Source organism: Lates calcarifer, linkage group LG7_2, assembly GCF_001640805.2.
Source record: "Lates calcarifer isolate ASB-BC8 linkage group LG7_2, TLL_Latcal_v3, whole genome shotgun sequence".
NCBI classification, from domain to species: Eukaryota; Metazoa; Chordata; class Actinopteri; family Centropomidae; genus Lates; species Lates calcarifer.
Window position 1 is genome coordinate 7,510,423 of NC_066854.1, and position 23,497 is coordinate 7,533,919.

A 23,497-nucleotide genomic window follows, 5' to 3' on the forward strand; every position below is an offset into this window, starting at 1 on the left:
AAAAGTGTGTGTCTATATGAATGTATGTGTGTGACTGGAGCTGGTAATGCCCTGCTGGCCCACAGCGGTCTGGCGCCAGTGTCAACATGTGCTTTGTAAGCAAGTGTTGAATTTGGAAACAGGCATTGTTACTTTCAAGCAGGGATTTGATTATGATGTGGTGTACATATGAATGAGGAGAGAGTGTAAAAGCCAGTTAAAGCTTTATATCACTCCTCCATATGTTTCTTATTAAGCCTCGTTTAATATTTTGTGGTTTTGTGGGAGGCATGGCTGAATTGACTCCTCAGCTTGTTTTTAATGGAGTGTTGCTGGCTCACATCAATTAATAGAGATTTGAAGCTGTTACAGTGTAGAGTAGATTATCAAGAACTGAGCTGATTGATATTGGCGAGCATGTGATGTGTCGCTTGCACTGACGGTCCCACAAAAAATTACCACACGATTCTACTGTTCCCCTCAGCTCTACAGAGCCACAATATGCTATCTGCTTAGCAAGTTAGCAGCTAGCTAGTGAACATAGTGGAGTATTTAGATTTAAAAGTCAGATATTTCCCTCAGGAGTCAGTGGATACTAAAAACAGAGCTAAAAGAAGAGTGAACTTACATTCCCCAGGTGGACATGAACTCCAACCATAAGCTGTTGATGCTACATATCTGGTGGATGTGTAAATAGGTAACTGTTAACCAACAAGTTCACCTTATATCAACTAAAACACTGATAATATGTCAGTGCTTCTGTTGCCACAAAGTGGCCAAAAAGAAGCAAATTCTCATAGTATAGTGTTATGGCAGTAGATGTACACTCACCATTTTGTACTGACAGGAAATAATGTAAAATGTACACCAGTGGATGTCAGATAAACTGACTGAACCTTACTGCCAAGTTTAAATTGGGGAAATTCAGAGAAAGCCAAATGTTTTTCCAAGTGTAATACTGTTGTTTTCAGAGATGCTCATTGAGTTGTTGCACCACTGTCCACCATAAATGTTTTCCAGCTGTGAGCCGCTCCTCCGCAGCTCCATTGTTCATTACACTGCAGGACAATAATGTGCATTTGCACGATATGACACTCAAAACTCTGGGACCGAGTTTAGTGTGCATACTGAACTTTGAATATTTTTAATGTCACTTTTTTCTTGCATGAAAATACTAAATACTGCAAAACTATTAAATTATCAAATTATCATGAGAGGAGTAATAGCCTTTTCTTTAGGGAAAGACCTAAAATGATTCTTGATTACAATGGGACTGTTTTCTAACTGTATGCCAATGGAGGCCATTTCTTTGGAAGACATTTTCTTTGTGTTTTTTAATGTAATGATATAATCTTCTCATGCCGATACTATCAAGGACAAACTGGCTCACAGTTACTTTCACCTCAGAGAGAAAATGAATGTATACGTGATGTTTATGTCCAGTGTATTGTCTGGAAAGACTGCCAGATATAATCAATCTGTTTTATTATTTCTGCCAAGATAAAGACCTTATGAGGTCAAAACTTGTCAGCATTTTAAACCATTATACCTCTGCCTACAAGAACCTGAAGAATGTTTTCTTCTGTTTTCATTCAAACAGGCAGCCACACAAAAGTTAACCATAGTAGTGCTGACAGCAAAAAGACAGTCCCGGCATTTGCGTAGGAATGACGTTGCGCCCTGCGTGCTTGGCCGCTTCAAAGCCTTCGTGACGCCTGTATCGAACAGCCAAAGAGCCGATCAAAATGAAGTGCTCCCTGAGCTAATCTGACAGTCCGCCATGCAGCTCGGGCGCTGAAATTCATCTCAGCATCCCATATGGTGGACGACTTCAAAGCCCTTCTTTTGAAGTAGTCTGCCCTGACAAGTCCATAGGTTCATAAGCCTTAAAGAGGCCGTTATTACAGCAGAAGAACACGCTGCATGTACAGTATAGACTTGTTACATAAATCTTTGCTATATGCTGAAATAAAGGAGCTGTATGACCCCAGTCCTGATGTCATAACAGTGCTACAAAAACAGCTTAGATGGGTACGCAGAGAGAGAAAACGGGAAAAGTAAAGAGGTCATATTTTTGTCAAAGTTTTATGTAACCAGAATTTCACCGTGCGTGTGTTCTTGCAAGTCCCTGCTCCAAGAAATACAATATGTAACTTAAAAATGTAACAAACCTTCTCCTTTAATAAGTCACGCATGCTTATGCTTTATGCCTGAATATCTTGACCTGTCAGAAACACTGAATATCTCGCGTTGTTTGACAATTGGACCTGGAACGCAGCACAAAAAGCTCAACACTGTGATATAAGGTTGCAGTGGTGCTGGTGTTTTCTCCTCCTTGAGGTAACGAAGAATCCCAAGACAATCACGCATTCCTGGGGTGATAATACCACCATTGTGCTTTAAGTCCATTATTAACACTTCCAGCTCATGTTGTCTTTTTGCCTGTTCTCCTCATGCTATGACTGGACAATGGGATATTGTTATCAGTCCTCCTGCCCCTGGAGAGACGCTTAATGAATGGGTTTCTGCAGGCAATCCAAAACAGACCGGGTCGGTAGGGAAACAAGACAGTAGTCATTACAGCTTAGTGCTGTGTTTACTCGCCTCGGGGCTGTTGATGGCTCTTGAGTGAGGATTTCCCCCGTGTGTCAGGCTGCGGTGAGCAAAGTGAAGAAATCAGACGGGCACGCGAGCACGCACACACAAGACGCAGTGTGGTTTGATGTTAACCTTGACTGCACTGTAATCATCAGCCTGTAAAGCGCTCACACACACACACACACACACACACACACACACACACACACACACACACACACACACAGGCTCAGAACAGTGTAGTCAGCAGATATAGTATCAGGTGTGTGTTTTCTTCACCTTACTCAGCATGGCTCCAGGCCTCTCTCTGACTGAGTCTCCAGTGGAGACACAACACACATCTGATGCTGTAACACACCGCCCGACAGCCTCTTCAACTTCATCACAGACCTTGTGCATGCATTTGCCTGTGTGTATACAGTATGTAGTTCAGCTGCAGCTTTAGGCACACACAGGAAAAAGTGTGCAGACACTTGACAGGCAGTTTACATGATGTGATAGATGATGCGCAGGCTAACGTTGCTCCAGGCGGCTAAAAACAGCGCTAACTACTGAGCTTACAGTGTGTCTATGCTACATATTCTATAGTTGTGTACAGAACCTTATCACACTTTATTTCCTACCACGCTAACTTTTTACAGGTAAGTAAGTCATGCTCCCAGTGTTTTGCTATATTTCTCCCAGCTGCAGGATAACAAATTTATCATAAATCAAATTAGTTGCAAATAAGTAACAAATCTCACAATTTACATACAAAATATTTGAAAATGTACACATATATAGAATGAAAATGATGACTTTACTGGCCAGAAACAGTGATGAACAGAGGAAAAGTTCCTCCCTGCACAACAGAAAAAAGAAAAGCCAAACAAATATGCTCAGTGCTGAAGTAAGTGCTATGTCCTGAAGTAATCCTTCATATTTCCTTAAATGCACAATACAAAATAACACCGGTTAAACCACTTATAGTGGAGAGATCTGACCTGTGATTCTTCTTCTCACAGTCATGAGTCTTTCTGAGCTCATCAAAGGACACAGAAGTGTACTGTGAAGGTTTTGTCAGTTTCTATGTTACAGTTCTACATTAAATATTTTTCAATGCATAGCACATTATGAAAAAGATGAAAAAGATGAAGAAGGTAAGGAGAGTAAAATCAAAAACAGTAGGATGGAAGCTTAATGACACTGTAAGGAAGAAAAGAACACAACTGAAAATCTACAGTATGTGTGCTTTCGTCCTACAACAATGCACACTGCTATATAAAATCACTCAACTCTATCACTGCAACTTCCCATACTTCTTTCTATTTCTTTGTATGGAAAATCTCAAAGGGTAACATATTTACAAGGCACGTTCTTACTCATGTTACCTGCTTGTGTGATGTGTGTGTGTGTGTGTGCATCCGTGCGTCCATGCATGCATCTGTGCATATGTAAATGCGTGGAATCTGTTCATCTCTATGGCCTCTTTCGTCTGATAGGTTCACCTGCTCTTAGGGTCTCTTCTGTTAGTTTAAGATCCCTTATCTATATGAGAACCTGCTCACACACATGCTTGGATGACTTGCTCTTCCATGAATGCACATGCAGCTTTCACTTAAGCCTGAATGGAGGGAACAAAAGGAGGAAGACGATAGGCTTAAGGAGGAATAGAGGATAAAGAGGGGACGTTGGGACAAAAAGAGGGGGCGGAGTATTCATCAGGGCATCAATGCTGAGCGGGTTGAGTGAGCAAGCACCGGACCCATAGACGGGGAGTGATGGAAGGGCTCGTATGTTCACTGATGGGAACAGAGATATGGATAAACGCATAATGTCATGCAGACGCACACACCCAAGGTTTAATGGGAAAGTTCTCACTGTGCTTAGGAGGAAGGTTATGTAATGGGGGCTCAAGTCATGTCTGCACAGAATCTCTATACATGGGGTACTCTTACATGACGCTGTTTCTCCTCAAGGCTTCTTTCAGTTTATGGCTTTCAAGGCGGTCACCGTGTCAGATGAGGTGATCGTGGTGTTGTAAAGGTACCCTGTTGAGTTTTTGTACTTTGTAAATAAAAATATTTCTGAACAGGCTTTGTTTTCAGCCAGAATTACTCTTCTTCTTCTCTGCAGTTTGCTAAGATTATCTGCATATATGCGCAAAGACTGGGCAAAGTGGCAAGAAGCATGGATGATAATGTCACACTCAGGAAAAGATGTGACACAAAATTGTGAAATTCTACATCTTTCATCTAGATAAATGACAAATTTTTGTGCCCAACACTAATCCTGCATTCCTCTGATGGATGGGTCTTTCCACGTTTTCCTGATTTTGTGAAAATTTGGTTAAAATCTGTGCTGCATTTGGATGGAAACCAGGCTCCTAGAAACCTGGTAAAAGATGTTCTCACTGTTTGTGCTTCAGAGGTGTGTCATTACAACTAACCATAGCATTTTCTCACTTTAAGGATAAATCCAGGATATACATTAGGGTATATCCAGACATCTAGATACATAAATACATACAATCACACAGACAACTTTAATCCTCGTGTCACCACAAGCTTTACTCCTTCCTGAATGCAAGAGCTGCAGAACAAAGTAGACCACAGTGGTAGCAGTGGTTTCTCTGTGGGCGACAGGAAGGAAAGAAGATAAGACAAGTAGTTGATGTGGTGTAGAGGTGATAGTCTGGTTTACAAGGCCTAAAAATAATAGAAAAAGATCATATCGTTTCACCAGGTGAGCTATCTACTCATTTCTATGAATTCAGTTGTGTTTTCTTCTGTGATTCCCAGCACAGATTTAAACATGGACGCCAGTCAATCTATTGTCAGTATCAGCAGACTTGTTTGCCTCCCGTATTTGTGTGTCTGCAGCAAATGGGGTAAAACTGTATGGAAATTTTATTATGCATAAAGAGAAAGTGATAGAATCATGCTGCAACTGGGTGAGCAGGCCATGTATATCTATTGTCTGTCAACCAAAAAAGGGAGTCAGCAAGAACAGAGTTTTATGAGGCTTCACACACTGTAATAGCCAATCTATTTTTTTCACTGCTTATGTGTAATTTTCCTCACGAAATGCCAAATTTTAAAGCTGTAAAAATACAATCTGGACTTTCAAGAGTTGGCTAATGAGTACGGGATTCACCTAAGAGTTTTAAAAATGAAAACAAAACCAAACGTGGAGAAAATTAGGAGTCACACAATAATTAATGTTGAATTATGCGAAAAGGAAATGGAACATTAGTCTAGTAGTTGATCCATGAATTCATTTCAGTTTCAGTGTTAGCCGTGGATGTGGGAGTTGAGGTCTGCAGAATTTCCAGTAGGATTTACAGCAATAAAGCTGCCATCAAGTACAGCTATGACTGTTGAGAATTCAAGTGAATTCAATCAGAACTGCAGCAGGAAAGCACCTCATTCAGCAAGTGAAACTAGGACTGCTGTGTGTCATAAGTGTTATTTATGACACACATCAGCCACATTCAGGGTGAACAATCAGTTTCCAGTTTGAGTCTTTGAACTTGTCACAGTTTTTCTTTTCTTCCAGTCTTTCTCAAAACTTGGCTAATGAATAAATAAAACCTCAGTTACATAACCTCTTCCTGCTGATGCTACAAAACACTTCCTTTGCACACACTGTAAGTGTAACATAAATAAAAAGCGGTTTTGACCTAAAGCACTTGAACGTAGAGGAGATCGTATATGTAACTTCTTTATAATAAACCCCCACATTTACTACATATACACACTGATTTACGTACTGTGGATGTCCTGAGGTGAGGGTAATATAACCCTAAAGCCAGTAACAGTTGTAGGTTGCCATCATGTCTATATAAGGAGAAACTCTGCTCCTGTAAAAGCCACTGCCGTGCTGGCAGGTTAATTGCATGTTCTGTTCAAGTTTAAAGTGCTTCTTTCGAGGTTGATTTCTCAGAAATGGAATTCACCCCATCTTTAAAGGTATTTTTACAAGTTTAAACAATAATACTGGTTTTGCGCTTTAGAAAACCAGCACGGTTCTAATTAGGTCTAATCTGGATTCAGGAAGCAGACTCTGTTTTAGTTTTTTTTTTTTTTTTTTTTTTTACTTTTTTTTTCTTCAACATTGAACCCCCTTCTTAAAGTCGTGCTGCCATGTGCCTGAGTGTAGGTACATGATGAACCATTGTTTTTTCAGCTTTAACACATTGCAATGTATCGTATGATTTATGGTCGCACGGCCTTCGGCGCCGACACACATCCACATGCACAAACACACACAAGCGCACACACTATAAATATATGTTCAACCTTTCATTGCCTAGTCAAACTATCCTGCCTCATTTCAAAGTGAGGACATTGAACATTGCTCTGTGTATAGTACTGGGGCCACACTCCAGCTAGACTGCATAATAACGTATTAAAGTGATGGGGATATCTCTAATGGGATGTGCACAGGGGAGGGCCAAACATGATCCAGCTTTTGGTCATATGTAGCCGCCAGATTTGGCAAGGTTTTTGCTGGTTCAAACCCGGGCCAATTTGGGCTGAGCTAGCAGAACTAGGGCCAGCTTCAGTCCATGGATGTTATGTTACGCAGATCATTCATCATGATTCTGGCAGGAGTCCGACAACCAGGTGCGCCAGATTCAGTCGACTGTTGGACCGAATAATTTCAGACACCTGTAAAACCCGGGTCCTGTGTATGAAGACTGACACTGACACTTTTTTTTCTAACCTCAGAGGTTTCATAAAATTTTGAAGAAATGAGCATAGCGCGATCGTTAAAATGCCAGAAAACATGCTCTACGCGTGAGAGAAATATATGTCATCACAATGAATGCATTACAGAGAGGATGAATTGAAATTCTTGCTCTTGGAAATATTATAATCCAAACTAAAGTTTCACTTTCTAGCTCACATCAGAAGATGGAGTTCCTGGTAGAAAACAGGAAGTAAATAAACAGCAAAGACAGCTTGACATGGCTCATATCGGTGATGTGAACCTACATTATACCTTGCCTCAGCACTATACTCTGCACCCTCACCTCCTCCCCCAACCATAACAAATGTAGTTTTCACATGCATCAGCCCTTAGCTAACCTTTTCACGTGAAAATGGTGACAAATACTGTCTCCTATTCATGCCGCTGTTAGTTTTGGATTTCATGCTCATTTCACAAGTTCTGTGTGAAATGAGCCGCCACATGCGCCTCTATGCTTGCTGCCAAAAGTGCTCCATCAATCACCAATACACCCATCCATCCATGCATGTGAAAACAATGCACAATAGGGCCTGTGTGTATGTGTCATGCCACACCCTCTCTCCACTCAAGTGCCATGAAGAGACAGGTACCTAATGCCCCTATTGTCCCCCCCCCCCTCACATACATATAGACACGTATGCACGTATATAGGTATTTCCTCTATCTAAGCTGCGAGGTGACGAGCTGTCAGAGCCTGGTGATTTGAGCGATGATTGTATAGGCAGGTAGAGAGGGAAAAAAAAGGAGGGATGCGCTCGTTTTCTTCTGTGCTGCAGTCCTGTGTGGTCCAACACACACCCACCAAACACCGCCACAATGAGGCTATTGTCTCTCACGGACAAGCCCGAGGCGGCGGGCATGAATGAAGGCGAGGAGAGTGAAACGTGTGAGGCAGGCAATGATAGGAGATGAAGGATAGGTGTAGGGAATGAATGAGGAGAAGAAAAGAAAGGGAGGATGACAGAGAATTGAGAAAATGACGCAAGCAACGGGGAATACAAAGAGCAGAAGAGCAGATTTAAAAACAAAAAGACAGAAAGAAGGGTTAGAGGTGCAGAGAAGGGTGCGTTTATGAAAGACAGGACGGTTTATTTAGCAGCTGCTCTTAAACGCTTTGTATAGATTTCGCTGACTGAGTGTACATTTGGCTTGGAGACCGAGCTAGCAGATAATGACATTCTGTAAATAAGGATTATACTGTACAACAAGTTGTTTGAACCATGCAGCCTGTTTGGTTAGCGGACGTGTTCCAACTGCTGTAGAAAAATGGAAATGATTGCTGCGGTTTGATATGCCAACTCGTGATGAAAACAGACTCAGGTTGTGGTTTTCCTTTTTCTCCGTTAACTTTTGTACGTGAAGAAAACCTTTCAAACACCCACAGGTAACCATTACACAGAAGCCAAATTATCTGAGAGGATGTTCCCGACAAAGACAATGCAGTATGTACTTTTGGTTTTGCCACTTTTGTGCTTAGCTGCATCACCGCTGCACCTATAATCACACCAAAAGCTTTAGAAAATGTATTTCAATTGGCGTCAGCAGATAACTGCCAACAAAGAGTCAAACCTGCTTATACAGTCAGCTTATACACTCTAAACTAAGTATGAATACCATGAAGTAATGGGAGCAGTCTGTAATTAAGATACTTCAAATGTTAAGACATTCCATTCATATATCATTCAATTCAGGAGTAATACGTCTTAATGACTGTGTCTAGTCGCACCGCTCAAGGGTCTTAAAGCTATAAACAGAGGAAACAAAGCAACTGCCTGCTAAATAGGAAGATATAATGTTTTATCACCTCATTTGATTACAATGGAGAAAGGCAGGAAATCCCCGAAACACCTTGATTACAAAGTGTTGGTCTTCCAGTAGTAATTAATAGGAGGAGCTCAGGTATCTGTGGCCACATTCTCACAAATATCACGGTCGCATGAATTGCTACCAGGCACCATGAACTCTGCTTTAACTATTGTTTGACTGCGTCGCACGTCTTTGATTTCACACACATTTTTTAGAGCTTAACAGTTTCTATAACACTGACGCATAGAAATATCAAATGCTTTCTTAAGTTTGCATCTGGCATAAAGGGGAACTGTTTGTTCCTGCCTGCGAGGGGTTACTTGCTTAATACAGAATGACAGCAAATTTTAAAAACATATTTTCTTACTCTAGTGGTATCATGGAGGGTGCCAGGAAGGAAAATAGGGTAGGTGATGGACAAGTTCAAATTCACTTTCAGCAGATGACTACATGAAGGCCATTTTCTCAGACAGAGCTGATTTGCAATTATCAATTATCCAAAACAGAAACACCACAAAAGTTATTAACTCCAACATTTTCTGCATAATAACTCAAAGAGTTGAACTGCACGTGTGTGCAAGAAGAGCTCATCTCCTTCTACCTTGGGCCATGAACTTATCAATCACCACTCTGACATGTCCTACATGTTTGTGTTGCCAGTGCAGAATGAACATCTCAGCATTTTAGAAATACCCTGATTCCCCCTCTTGCCGAGAGCGTGATGAGGAGATTGATTAATTATTGTGCAGACTGAAAACAGGGTAAACATGAACAGATTGTCCTGACAGAGCAATGTACAGATTAAACACACTAGATATAAAGCATAATTAGTGAGCTTTTGACACACTGACTTTTTTTTAACCTTAGATCCAGGCTTGCTGTTTCCCCCTGTTTTAAGTCTTAATGCTAAGCTAAGCTACTGGCTGCAGCTACCAGCTACACATTGTGTAGACAGACAGTTGACAACAAGCATATCCACTTTAAACTGTCTATTGGTCATGACTGTCACTCTCTATCACAGTGAATAAAACAAACTGAACATATAATTACACAGCATGGAATATAATTAAAGGGCCATATGACCTGCTTGCAGTGTTTCCCCTACCATCATCTTGGCAGGGCGGCCCTCCCAAAGACAATCAAAGAAATAAAATGCAAAAATTAAAAGCGTTGTATGTCTCTGTAAATCATAGATGGACAGATGACGACCCCAAACGACCCCATCCTCCAGCATCTGTATAAAACTATAACTATAGAAGTAATATAAGATGTATGATATAACTATACGAGCTGCTGCACCCCACCCCTGGGAAAACACTGGATTGTATATGATACATTCATCTTGTGCTATCAACAGGTAACTGCTAGTCAGAGACTTCACACCAAATATGGAGGCACAACTAGAGTTCTTAGATTATCCTTTTAAAGCAAGCATCTGAGGTGAAGGACAATATTTGTACACTCATATAAATATCTGTAATTCATGAATAACTTTTTCAGCAGCTCTATAAAATACAGTAAGAAAAACTCTTGTCATTTTGTCAACCAAGGAATGATTTCATAATTGTAGCAGTTACTTTTTCAAACAGTGGACGTGTTTTTGAATGAAAATCTACATTTAAATGTTTTATAGTGGAAAAGCTGCTCTCACAGCACTGGGCCAAATGCACTGATCACAGCAAAGAGGCCAGACACGTAGAGTGCTACATAATGCCAAACAGCACGGTCACACCTGAGAGTGAAAACCACACACACACACACACACACACACATACACATAAACAGACTCAGACACAAACACAGACGTAGACATAAATACACAGACACACACGCGCAGTCTCGTACACTCGTGCGGGCACACAAAAGACCATAAAAACAGACAGACCGAAATACAAAGGCACACACACATTAGCACACACGTCCATAAACATAGACAGATATTCACACACAGAGACAACTATAGATACAGACAGAGACACACTGAGCCCTCAGGGTATGCACTGTTATTTTTTCTGCCACATGGCTGCTCCAACTGTCCATCACACCAGTAAGAGCTGGTTTAATGTGGCTATAACTGTCTAGTGGATTTATTTCATTGTGTTGGTCAGCTGTGGGCAACAACCACAGGCCGTGAGTTGACTGCAGGACCAAGGTGAAAGTGTTCAGGAGGCCGACGTTACCTAAAGGAGAAGCCTCTGTAACCAACAGACAGGCCAGTTTAGACACGCACCGCTCACAGGCATAAATCAAGCTTAAGTGAACCTGAAGTCAAGGAGAGAATGAGTTAAAGATTTTGGGTGAAAGAAGGTGCGTTACGTGTCTGCATGCAAGAAAGTAGCACACATAAACCTGACCTATTTCTTATTGAATAAGAATTTAAATGCAAGTCAACCACTTAATTATTTTAGTGACCATGCAGTTTACCTGTCATTGGCTGATTATTGACTTGATTTGTGATGTAAGTGTTACAAGCTAAAAGCAAAATGTTATGGATTCCACGCACGTAATATAAAACATTCAGAGAAATATGGGAGAGCAGCAGTCAACACTGTCTGACTCAATGCAAACTTTCCTGGCTATTTCCCCGTCGTAGGCCTGACTGCGTTCACACTACACGTTCAGCATGCCAAGGTTCACTTGGAGGGAAACCGTCATCTCTCTGACAACTTGGACTGATTCAATGTGAGAAATAGAAAAACGTATGTATACTTGACCCTTGAGGATAGTGCAAGAAAGCGCTGGGTAAAGGGTCAATCCTCTGATTTCACATTCAGGTCAGTTTACATGTATGCCTAGTTTTCTACTCAACAAGTTAACAACTTCATTCAAGCTTAAGTTAGAGAATGTAACTTCTCTCTAATATCTTAATGTGGGGTGGTGCTGACAAAGGCTTATGGGACTCAGACTCATTGAAAATCGCGGCAGCAGTGCAGACATAGTTCCCTTCTAACCAATCAGAGAGAGCTTAAGTTAGAGGCGCGAGGTCACAGCTGTCAGTCAACAAATACGCAAGTACAATTATAAGACATGGGACTATCCCTTTAAAAACTTGTCAAAATCATTACCTGACATACACAAAACACTACAAAAACACAATCATTAGATATACTCAGCCTTATAGCCACTTCTCTTTTTCTCTAGTGTTTTTCATTTGCAAGAGGCAGCTTCTCTAACTGATGCCAGAGACACAATAGAAGCTTCCAGCTGCAGAAGCATTATGGTGTTCTCATAACCAAAAAAAATGTCACTAAAGGAAAGAATCAAGATTAGCTTAATGGAGAAAAATGTTACAGCAAATGATATTGCATTTTGTTGCTTGGTAGTAACTGTATTTTTCTTATTGCTATGGATACCTAGATCATATGACAACCTGATGTCTCATTCAGATACAGTGGTCGTTTACTTAAAACAACAGAGCACATCATGTTGAAAAGAGAAAAATATATGGGTCAGATTCATGGAAAACACACGGCAACAATCACAAAATGTGTCTTGAAATGCACAGACAAAATATGACAGACTGGTGCTATATAGTGCAAAAATATTGAACTGTGGATTTTTCCTTTTCGTCACCATGAGCTATGATGTAACCACTGAAAGAGTTTTAGCTTTCAGGAAGGATGAACAAAGACGTACAGAGAGGATGAAAAGAAGAAGAGCGCTCTGATGTTCTTCTGCTGACCTGAGTTTACAAACCCAGTGAAGCCTTGACCTGTAATGCCGGCCACCCTTGACCCCTTCTGCCATACTGACTTACAAACACACAGGTATCTATATACACACAGAGGACCTTAGTAACTGTTGCTGTTTTGCTCTCTCTCAGTCCACACAGAGCCCACCACCACCTCCTCCAGCCCACCTTTGCTCCAGCGACCTAACATAACTGCTGATACAACGGCAGTGAATGTAATATAATGCAAGTCCAGAGTAAAGCAATGGCATCTGTGGTGTTCACATTATTTTTTATTTAGTTCTACACGAGTCATACCTGACTAACAGTCTACTACCTGCACTTTGTGAGCCTGTGTGCATACCATGCATGCATATGTGTGTGAGTGTGTCTGTGTGTGTGGCTGTGGGCAGGCCCAGCGGACCCTGATGAAATCTCAGTAATCCTCAGGGGCAGATAAAGCCCTGTTGGTGGCAGTCCGGGAGGCCCCCAGGCGCTCGCCGCCCGGCCCAGCCTGGACCAAGCGGGGACCAGGAGCTGTAAGCAGCTTTCTTTGTGTCAGCCGCCACATGCCACACCAAGACACAGCCAGCGCTGGTGCTAGTGGACAGTGGAGGGCATGTACACACACAGGACCAAAACAAACAGGTTTGCATGGAGGTAATGCAATGATACAGACAGAAAAACTCATCTAAAACTGCAAAATAAAGTTCTGTATCCTTTCATAATACACAGTAAAAGATCCCTCCACACTGATACCTACTCAGTAGTGGAAGTTTCTTACTCAGGTGGAGTGTTCAACCCTCACGAACCACCTTAAAAGCAAGAACCTCCTCTTGGCTCAAGTGTGTGTCTGGAGAGGATTTTTCCCTGGTGCAACACTGACACCAGCAGGCAATAATGAAAAACTGCAGGCAAAAATCTCTTAAGGTGGACCGGCATTGATTGTTAACTCAACAGGCTGAACGCTGTGGAGAAAAACTAATATAGTGGTTGGTGCTGAGGTGAAATCTCACTTGACATTAACCGAAAAAATATGGATTTGATTTGATAGGGTGAAATTGCACGGGAGCTCAATGCAGAAATTGAAGTGTAAGTGCTGCTCACTGTTTCACCAAGAGAGGGAAAACGTCCTCAGAGGTGGTCAGGAGAGGTCAGACGCTCAGCAGCAATGGCCTAAAGGCACCTCACACGCACACACACACACACACACACACAGAGGCAGACAACCACAGGGATGTCAGCCAAGCCATAGGTGATGGGTGCTGTTTGAGATATCTGCTTTTGGCCAAAGTAAAGCATAAATCTTGTGTATCAGCACACTGAACAACCACAGAATACACACATCTATACAAACACGACACCCACAGGGTGACCGGTGAGGAGCTGGTGGGTCAGCAGCTCAATGTCCGGTCAGCCACATGACACGCTTTGGGTGTCTAGCCAGGTGTTGTGCAAGAAAAGGTCAAGTTCATGGCTCAAAAGGAAGCTTCTTTTCATGAATGTGAATTCATTCATTGACTATGCTTCAGTTTTGGCTGTTGCAGTAAGTCCACATAGAGAGGGGAAGGGGAAAATAAACTGAATGGGGAGATGAGAGGAAATGAGTATACAATGAGAGTAAGAAAGAGGAAGATGCACAGAGGAAGAGCTGCAAGTAAATCACAGCTGACAGCTCGTCTCTGCAGAGACAACCATATATGGAAAACTTGAAGAGGCAAACTTGACATGAACAAAAACAGAAAACATGTGTTTAGCTTTTATGTTGCAGCAACCAATAAATACACTCCATGTTGCTCCAAACTTGTTTTTCCAGCCTTAATGCTTCCTAATGTGTATCCATGTACAACAATGAAAGACTCTCAAGATCAAGCACATCAGACTAATAACCTGAGGGACCTGGGGGGGGGGCAGAGAGAGGTAAAGAGAGAGGGAGCAGATTAGATAAAGTAGAGAAGGTTGGAAACACAATAGCCAGATGAGAGAGACGTGAGATAACAGGATCAGTGAGACACACCGCAGGACTGCTGCTCTGACAGGACAGGGGACCTGCAGGGGAATCTGGGGCGGGCGCACACACACACACACACACACACACACACACATCTGATAATCTATGTTAAGGCACTCAAACACACACATGCACAGTGCATTCACTGCTAGAAAAGAAGAGATTTAATATTAAAAAATGTGTCCAACACTTCACCAAACTGCACTACACTTTTTCCTAAGTGTATTATAAAGGAAAATCACAGGTGTAATGGAGTAAATGACAAGCATGCACACAGGGGCCATTTACTGTAATCCCGTCACAGGCCCCTGGGTTTGATTAAGTCTATTGGCTCTTTTGCTCCACCACCACAAACAACCGATTTGCCGCTGCACACACTGATACTGCTGAGTCAAGCCTCACCACAACAAACCTGCTGCTCATGAATTCACTTCAGTCATACTTAATTACATCTTTCAAATAACACAAACATTTTCCTCCAGCAGTATGACAGGTCACATACAATTTCTGCACATCTGCAACAGACCACACCGGATGCACAGAAAGCTGCTTATACAGTAAACATATTAATGCCACAATAACAAGCATTAACATTAAACGCCGACTTACCCCTCGCAGAGTCTATGCCTGGTATTCATGGCAGCAATGTCCCTGATTAACTCCTTGCAACGAAAAATGTCATTCCTCTCTGTTAAAGTCCAACAGTGTCATCACTGAAATCTCCCATTTCCCAAGGTCACTCTCAGTGTCATCCTCGGCGGTCTTTCCCGGTCCACCGGTGTCTTGAACAGCACGTGACCATGCTGTGGATACACTTATTTCAGCTGTTTCCGGTCCTTTTAGTCCCACTACTTCTATCCTCTTCACAACGGACATTTTGTGATAAGAACATGTACTTCTTAGCTAACGATCCTCTGTTGAGGCACCATGCTAACACCAATGCTAGCACTAGCCGCCGCAGACTTGTGTAGTAGTTGAGTCGCACGCCAACCGCCAGTCACTTTGTCGCTTTGAATCTTTCTAAAAAATCCGGTTAAACATTTGGAATTACTAAGTACCTCCTGATCTTGCGTTTCTTCTTCTTTTAAATCCTGTTGCTTTTGGGCACCGCTCTGTGTCTGCTAAATTCCGCCATGATTGTTTACAACTTTACAACACTGTGACACCAAACTGACCAATCAGTGTCCAGAAATATCACCCTTGGCAACAAACTGGCCAACCAATCAATACACAGGATTTACGAATGCCCTCCCAAGAAGAAATCTTCTTCTTCTTCTTCATATAATTATTAGTAGTAGTACTCAGAGGCCCCTTTTGCAATTCCAAGACCTTGGAAAACCCCATGCGTTAAATCTTGCACAGACCAAGAGTACTGTAAACACAAAAATGTAATTTTGTAGGCTTTTTTTCATTATGAGAATATATTTCTAAGAATTCTTACAATTATGTCTCAGGTTAAAGTTTACTTCACTGAAGTTTAGAATTAGCCATAAAGAGAGGCTATGTAAGAACTACTTCAATTTTCCTCATACAAATGAAAAGTTTTAGTAGTAATTTATGAAACACAACCTAAACTGCAAACTTAATTCTGTACACTCAGAAATTTTGCTGCTATGGACTGACTCTATGAACACTAGCTAAATGTGGCTAATGCTAAAGCTTACCTTAAGTTAACCTGAATGATCATCCTGCAGCTCTTGTTTTTTGCCATTGTTCTTGACTTTGTTTTTAGCAGTGTCATGCTCTCAAATGTCAGAAATGAATTTAGTGAGTACATTGTTATTGTTGGTGAAATTATAGCACAAACTATGAAAATAAGACCAGATAATAAGACCACAGCTCTAATAAACCAGAATTATCCTTAACCAAGGTTAGGATGAGGATCAACTTTGTGTCAAGGTTTAGGGCCAACATTATAGTCAGTAAAGGTTTTTACAAGTAATAGATCTGTGCGTGTGTGAGCGTGTCAGTTGTCCTTCACTGCATATTTCTCTGTCTTTATGTGTGGCTATTGGATAATTGCATGGCAAGGAATTGTTGTCTTTTGCCTCTCTTTTTCTTAAGTTTAAGTGGGATCAAACCAAAACAAGTTAATTCAGCGACTCCTCTAGTCTCCGCCAGCAACAATTGCCTTCGTCCTCTTTCATATTTGACACAGATTAGTGTACTCTGGTGATGAAAAATGCTCTCTTTCCTTCAGGGAGACATGGGCTTAATGAAAACAGATTGCAGGAGTGGAAATATGAAGAGTGTGCCAATGTTCAAAATCTCAAGGAAAAACTTGAACAACAAAAACTGATTGCACTGAAAGTGAGATTACAGATCCTATCTGGGGAAGGCTTGGGAATATCATTGTGTTCTTTATCTCACAGTTCATGAGTCATTATGAAGCAGACCAAATTTGAAATGATCTTGGGAAAAATTTTTTCATCATTTAAGCTGTTATCGTTCAGATACAGCGGCTGATTCATGTTCAGCAGCTTTACGACAGAGTTTCACCTCAGCAACGTCACTCCTCTTCAGAAGAGAACAGTCCTGCCTTCTTATCGGAAAAACTCAAAATGATTCAACAATCACACCCCTCCTGGACGGCGCTTGGGAGATTTTGTTTTGCCATCAACCAACGTCAAATCAGTATCTTGCTAACGTCACAACAAATTTGAGCTGTCGAGTGTCTTTTGGACCGAAGGGCTGAAGCTGCGGCCAAGTTAAAGCTAAGATAAACAAGGATGAGAATGGACATGTTTCAAGAAAAAGGAATGGACCAGAACTGGAAGCTCTTGACCTCTTTTTGTTGCTGTTTGGGTTTGGACAATGGCCAGACTTTGGAGCCCAGCAGTTTTGCTGACTATTATTATTTGTCACAGGGTCCTCTGGGAGATGGGAATGGGTCAAACCAAGGGGGAAGACTTTACAGGAACTCAGATTTTTCATGCTTACTCAATATCTTAACAGCTGCATGGCACATTTACACGTTTGACTCCCATGCCAGTTTCCTTTTAAAATTCATATAATAATTACTCATGACATAGCAGCAGACCACATCTTTCAAAATAAAAGTCTCTCACTGGAGCTAAGCTAGTGTTTCAGCCCAGTATCCCTTGAAAATACATTCATATTGCGGCTCATTATTTGAAGCTGTCATTTTCAGCCTGTGTATATATAACCTGCTTTTTGTTCATATGGATGTTTGCCTAGCAAAGATGTGCTACATAGGTTGAATTGTTGCAAATTGAGTGCGATCAACCTCCCTTTCTGTCAGTAAAAATGGCGTGATGCTGCTGCACCACTGAGATACTGTAGCTCTCAGAGAGGCTGGATGATGCGGTCATGACAGTTGAAAGGAAAACCACTGCTGCTTTCTCCTTTTTACAGTCAATGTTTTCTTTTAGCCACAGGTTTTAGTTGCCTAAACACAACCAAACCTAAACCATAGTGGCTGTAGATCAGAGAGGAACCATATGAATCAATTTTGCAACGGTCATTTGCTGTTTGGAAGACACCGACAAACAATATCATCATGACAATGGTGGACGGGGATCAGAGGGCGATCATAAACAGCATTCTTGAAGGCAATGGAAAACCTTCTTAATCAACTTTGTCCTTTAGTTTGGAGCAGTTTGTAAATAACAGACCCATCAGAGTGTTACGAACATGCATTTTCTTGGAGATATCTCACTTAAATTAGTGAATGTCCCCAACATACACTTGAATGCAGCCTGTTTTGCCTGTAAATACATGAACACGATGTTTGTCCTCAACCTCCTGTGTTCTCTGTTGTCATCCCCTCCCGCTCCATCCTCACTGACCACCAGCCTCCAGATGGGGGGATGTGTTTGCCATGGGGGTAAACAACCAAGTGCTTGGGTGGTTCCTGGACTCCCCCCCCCCCCCCCCCCCCCCCTTGTATCGTCACAGTCTTTTGAGGATGACTTGGTTAAACCGCGCACTTCTTAACTCTAGTTTTACCAATCAGGCAAAACTGAGCAAGGCGTTGTTTTTCGCACAGCTGGTGTAAGCATTCAAAACATCTGGGGTCAGAGATCTGGCTCTAGTTCTCAAGGGAACTGTTTCTCCTCCTGTGATTTATTCCATAAGATAAAATAACATGTTACTGAATACATCATTTCCATTTATGCATCCTCTCTTTTTCAGTTGTTTACAAAGGCCTGCACTTGTTGTACACTCTTCTTGTACACCGCCAAGCCGTCACATGGACTTACGAGAGTGTTTTAATGGGGACGGAGCAAAACAGTTTATGTTGGCCGGACTCTTCTTCATCTACTCACTTCCTGCTTGTGTCGCATTATTTTTGGCCCTGTCAGCTCTCTTCCTCGTCCATCTCCCTCGGTTCTCTGCCCTCACGTTTTTGTCCTCGTCTCAACTTTAATTTGTCTCTGACCCCTCTCTTTGTTTTACCCCAACCCACGCGCTCTTTCACAACCATCCAACACAATCTTTTCTTGATTTATTTTCATTCTCCATCTTTACCCGTGGCTGTTTTTACACAGAATTGTGACAGGAGCGTTTTCTCACCTTTGCCCGCCGAATGACTGTTTTCGGCCACCCAAGCCTATTAACCCCCAGATCAAGTCACTGTACCGTCAAAAGTCCAACTAAGAGGAAGTCCTATCTGAAGTGACTCCTCTCTGCCGCTTGAGGTTTAATGTACACACTTTTAAGAGCCTTAAGAAAGTCGGATGTAAAGCTAGATGGCTGTAAAATAAAGGATGTTATGCAATCTGATGCAGTGGGGTGAGATCTTACTGTAAGTTCTCCATGATTGTTGGTGAAACTCTGTAAAATAGAGGAAGGAACTAGATACATAAAGAAGTGAAACAAAGTTGAGAAGAAAAAAGAAAGTAGATACACCATGTGTGTGTGTGAGTCATCTTCTCCACAGATTCATCCTCGTACACGTAGTTGCCCATTGTGTGCCCGGGCTATGTGCTGAGTGTGTTCTCTCGTCGTGTCCTCTCCCATGTGTCCATTATGGTGATAAGGCCTCCATTGAAGTGTTGCCAGCCCACAGATAAAGAGCCACAGAGAAACTTTCTGTGAACATGCCGCTCCTGCAGACCCCCACTACCCGGGCCGGTGCCAGGCTCCCATCAATCCCCTCTCTGAAAAAACTCCCCGTCTCTCCAATCTGCATTTCTCGTTTCCCATTCTTTGCCTTGTGTTGTTCATACCACACTCTTTCCTTTGAGTTACAAAGGACACACTCTCACAGCTTTCCAAGACTGTACATTTCCTCCAAGAGTATTTTAATGCAGTCGATTTGAGACATAAAGTTGGCATATTTCTGCGTTGAATCGACACCATAAGTCCTGTGTAGCCTGGAGTGCACCTCTCTAGAAATATAACTGCACATGACGGCGACACAGATTGCAACAATTGTGATTGGTTGTTGCAGTCGTACTCGTTTCTCAGCAGCCAAACAGCTCAATCAGCTCAGCAGTCACACACACCATCTCCTCCGACATCTTCATTCTTCACAGGGGATGGGGAAATAACATTAACAACCAGGTGGACAGGTGTACTTTTTAATGAACATAAATACAACCAAAATACAACAGTGAAGCAACGAAAGGTAACGGGCCCAGCATGTGCTACTCAACTCAAAGAAAGTAATAGAACAACTAAAAGACAGAAGGGGCTAATCTACACAACAGTGATCAACCAAAGGGGATACACAAAAACTCCTAATCGACAAAAAGTCCGACTAGCATAGCACACCTAGTTTTTTCTTGTACGTGTCTCTATACAACAAAAAACTGGCAAAGTGTGCATGTAGCTACAGCCTGGCCCAGTGGTCAAAAGCTTAACCAGGACAGAAAGAAGAAGGAAAAGCAGAGGGCTGCTAGCTACCAACTGCAAAACTCAAGCACACATGGTGATGAATGCATTCAGTCAAGCAATGAACATTATTCCACACACTATCTGAGTCAGATGGTGCTTTGAAGTGCTCCTGGGTGAGCCACATATTGAGGGGCGCAGCAGGGAAGGTTGGCATGCCAGGCTGGTCCTCTTCCATGCCTGTTTTCCTCAAAGGACCCCCGAGACCCAGCGTGCCCTCTAGTGCTGCTTAGCGAGGTCTGCCAACAATAAGCCATATTAAAGCACTTAAGGGGAACATAAGAACTGCACTGAATGTCACACACGCAGCAGGAAAACCCGATGTTTCTCAAACAGTGCACATCCAAAACTTTTTGTTTAAGCCAGTGAGCTGGTGCATCAGGGTGCTCTGCCACACAGGAAGTGATCCGTCTCGTATATAGACATGCTGTTTCCTAAGCTAGGTAACAGGTAAGCATGTCATCAGGAATAACCTTAGAAAACATGTTGTGTTTAATGGCAAAAACACAGAGACTGCTACAAAAAAACAACTGTATTTATGACTGAATAAAAGCTATTATGCCCCAAGAGAGGATTCTATTTTAATATGTCTCATGACTGCAATAAAAGCAGAGACACAGCACATTACAGGACAATATCTCTGCAGGCTGGGCCTCTTACTGTACTTTCATGGTTGCCTAGAATTGTGAAAACAAGCAGACAAGCTGTCGAAATCCAAACAGAGAACTTCTTTCTCGTCTGAGTATGAGAGGAGTTTCATTCCAGCGACCTCTGACCTCTTTTATATACAGAATTGCTGTTGGCAGGAGTCAGTGGAGAAAGTTTTTGGCTTAATCTTAAGACCTTTACAGCATTGTGAAATTTGATGTTATCATCTACACCTTGGGATTAGAGGTACTGGAGGTAGGGGGGTTGTTTCATCCCAAGTTTCACCACGTGTTCAAGCATATTTCTCTTCCTGGGTGACATCTGAAGTAGAAAAAAAATACAGCTTTCTGACCCAGATAGGGCTCCATTGCCGACGCTGTGTGTGTGTTTGGGACCAACGGAGACAGGAGCAGACAGAGGGAAGATTCATTAAGGGGGCTGGTGGAAGAAATGAGGATCACCATGCCTCTGTGTTTGTCAACAAAGTTTCCCCTCCAGCTGTGATGGTACTCTCGCTGGATTTTTCCACAGCTGCGCACCGCAACAGCCAGAAATCCCAGTAGGCGAATTGTGGCGGCCTGATTCTTACGGTGCAATCCTTTCTCCTAAACATTTACTACTAATTATCTTTGTCAAGTATGTTTTCGAGGAAATGGATTTGCTGCCTGGATTACATTCACAGGTAATTGTGATTTTTTTTCCATGAACTGAAGTCAAGGGAAGTATGTCAGGGCTGATTGAGGAGAGTACAAAGGACTGACACTGGAAATGAGGTCTGAGAGCAAAATTATGTACTTTGTAATGAACAAAAGGACTACAATCCAAACAAGCCAAAATACAACAGTGAGGCAACAAAAGGTAACAAGGGCCCAGAAGAGCCTACTCAGCTCTCAGGAGATAGTCTACTCAACAGTGATCAAAGGCGATGCTAACAACAAGTAGCACGTCTGACCTAAATGTGTCCATACAACAAAAACTAACAAAGTGTACGTGTAGCTACAGCCTGGCCCAGTTGTCAAAAGTTTGACCAGCACAGACAGAAGAAGGAAAAGCCAGTGGCTGCAACCCACCAACTGCAAAACCAAGAACCACAGAGGCGAGCTGTTCACACCAGATCACAGGCGCCATGATTGACGGCTTGACAGAATTTTTAAACTGGTGACAAAATTGCGGTGACTGCCCGGATTGGTGCACAAGCAGGGACGCCGGTCCAATCCTGGTCCACAGAGAAGCTGCAGAGGTGGGCGGGCCATCGGCAGATCAGACCAATCCTGGACAGGGGCTTGCACATCATATTTTGCATATGGACAAAAATCAACTAATATGAGCCACAAAGAAAGACAGCGTGATTAACAGGGGCTGTAATAACCTTTCCTAACCTCAATCATATCATATTTAGATGTTATATAAAGCTAAATCTTTGAAAAGGTTGGCAGTGAACAAAAAATAAAATGGGCATAATCTGGGGCTTTGCAGAATCATCCAGTCTTGTGATAGGGTTGAAACATGCTGTCAAGTGAACATTTCTGCAGATATGACTGGTAGAGAGTAACAACTTAACCACCCACCCAACCCCTAACACCTCACCCTCACTCAATCCCAACTCACATTGGCTGAGAGGGCACGTCCACCCTGGAGATGTCACCAGTCGGTCTGAAAAAAGATCACAGTCCCAATAGGAAATGAATCAGTACCGAGCAGAGGGATCACTCTGTGAGAGCGATGCTGCAGTAGTAGTGGTGGGTAACGTAGAACTGGATGATAACAGGGTGTTGACAAATGCTAGAATAATTACTTTTCCATTGCTTTTCCATTCCCACACACAGTGCGGGAGTGTTTCTATTGGCCACGAGAGTTTGCAGTTGCCAGTTCCCCGGAGTCGACTGGAAGCTGCACAGGACACTTCACGCACTCTCAGATTTGTCAGTTGTTTGGCCTTTAATAAAAGTGAATGGTCAGAGTGTAATGTGGCTTTACATATATTTATATAGACAGGCAATCACATTCACAATGACAATTCAAAGTCTCCAATCAACTCAACCCCATAGAACTCCTGACTGAACCAGGATCGTCTTCTTCTGAGGCCACTGCTGTACAACTACACTATTTCCTTATGGTTGTATGGAGGTCTCTGTTATAGTTCTTCTATAATTCTTCTTTAAGATTTAATGTCACAAATGGAGTCAGTCGTT